This window comes from Agelaius tricolor, unplaced genomic scaffold, assembly GCF_023055355.1.
Source record: "Agelaius tricolor isolate 1412-34295 unplaced genomic scaffold, bAgeTri1.0.p SCAF_40, whole genome shotgun sequence".
Lineage (NCBI taxonomy): Eukaryota > Metazoa > Chordata > Aves > Passeriformes > Icteridae > Agelaius > Agelaius tricolor.
Genome location: NW_027269300.1, coordinates 179,305 through 181,659, shown reverse-complemented (window position 1 = coordinate 181,659; position 2,355 = coordinate 179,305).

Genomic DNA, 2,355 nt, shown 5'->3' with positions numbered 1-2,355 from the left:
TCACTGGGATTCTGGAGCCCAAGTTACAGAGGATCCAAAGCCAACTACACTCCCACTGAGAAGGAAATCTTGGCTGCCTATGAAGGAGTTCAAGGGACCTCGGAGGTGATTGGCACAGAAGCACAACTCCTCCTGGCACCCCGACTACTGGTGCTGGGGCGGATGTTTAAAAGAAAGGTTCTCTGTACCCACCACAGCACTGACACCACATGGGGCAAATGGATTGCTCTGATCACACAGCGTGCCTGTATTGGAAACCTGAATCGCCTTGGGATTTTGGAGATGAATACAAACTGGCTGGAAGGCGAAAACTTTGGTCTCACTGACAAAGAGGAGCAGGTACAAGTGACACGGGCTGAGGAAGCTCCACCGTACAACCAACTACCAGCAGAGCAAACACGCTACGCTCTTTTCACTGACGGTTCCTGACACATTGTAGGGATGAACTGGAAATGGAAAGCAGCTGTATGGAGTCCCACACGACAGATTGCACAAGCTACCAAAGGAGAAGGTGGATGAAGTCAATTTACTGAACTCAAAGCCATTCAGATGGCCCTGGACATTGCTGAAAGAGACAAGGGGCCAACACGATACCTTTTATATCGATTCATGGATGGTAGCCAATGATCTGTGAGGTTGGCTGGAAAGGTGGAAAAAGTCCAACTGGCAGCATAGAGGAAAATCAATCTGGGCTGCTGATGAATGGAAAGACATTGCTTCTTGGTTGGAGAAGCTACCTGTGAAAGTCTGCCACGTAGATGCCCATGTCCCCAAGAGTTGGGCTAGTGAGGAACACCAAAACAACGAGCAGGTAGGTCAGGCTGCAAAGATAGAGGTGCCAAAGATAGACTTAGATTGGCAACATAAGGGGGAGTTGTTCCCAGCTCAATGGGCCCATGATACCTCAGGTGATCAGGGCAGAGATGCCACCTGTAAGTGGGCACGAGCCCGAGGGGTGGATCTAACCATGGACAGTATTTCTCAGGTTATCCATGACTGTGAGACGTGTGCTGCCATCAAGCAGGCCCAGCAGGTGAAGCCCCTGTGGTACGGTGGGCAGGGGTCCAAGTACAAGTATGGGGAGGCCTGGCAGATTGACTCCATCCCACTGCCCCAGACACGCCAGGGCAAGCGCTACGTGCTGACCATGGTGGAAGCCACCACGGGATGGCTGGAGACCGACCCTGTGCCTCACACCACTGCCCAGAACACCATCCTGGGCCTGGAAAAGCAAGTCCTGTGGAGACATGGTGTGGGAGGATCTTCATCCACTCGTCCCAGGTGTCCATGGGGTTGGGTTTCTTACCTACATACGGGCGGTCGTTTGGTGACAGGGGGACTCCCACCAGGCATGTTAAGAGCGGACCGTCTACGCTTCCAATGGCCATGCAAATATTGTCTTGCTTTAATGACTTTGCCAAAGTGACCCAGATGTTTTGTTTTGGCTGAGGGACGATCCAGCCGGTGGTCACTTGGACACAGATGAGGGCGCTGATAAAGACGATGACAAGGATGGCACTGGTACTGCTGTGGGGTGCCCTGGAGGGTGTCACAGAAAGAATCATACTTCTTCTTTCCCACTGGGTAGTTTTCACTTGTGTATGGTAAAAACACACATTAGTTGACTTAATTTAAGACATTCTTAAATATTTTTAAGTTCCACCTATAGTTCTTACCAACTCCTCCCAATCACACCCTTCTCTTTTTTAAGGGAAGTTTGAGGGAGGGAAAAAGGAGCAGTTTCAAAAGGGGAAAGAGGGAGGGGGTAGGGATAAAGGGTCACTGGTAGAGGGATGGTGGAAAAGGCAGGGGTGTGTCTGCGTTTGAGATTGAGAATCCACCAGGGTCCTGTATCTGTAGAAACACAAGCATATCCTCTCCCCCACATAATGAGAGGGTGTGGCCCTTCAATAATTTTAGATTCATGATTCTGGTCAAGTACTAGAGGTCTTTCTTTGAGGTGTGTGTACATGTTGTTATGAAAGTGCCTTAAGACAGGGGGTTTGGTTCTTTTTGAGAGCAATTCATGAAATTCATAGCATAAAGTACTTTGCACAGTCTGTCTTGTATAGAGAGAGCCAGGGGCTATGTACAAATCACAAACGGGACGGGGCTGCTGTGGAACGTGCCTTGAGCTGTTTTATTTTCCAGCATCAGTCTCATTACATGGTTATGACAATGGGAAGATGCCAGCAGCTCGTGTCCTTGGCAGCAGACAAAGAACACAGTGTTACAACTTACTTTACAAGTTTTTTGACCAATCCCACAAAGCAAAGGCATATTGACAGTAGTTCTATCCAACCACGATAAGCACAGGTACCTTTGGTTAAAACAATGTTTGCTTATTTTGAATAC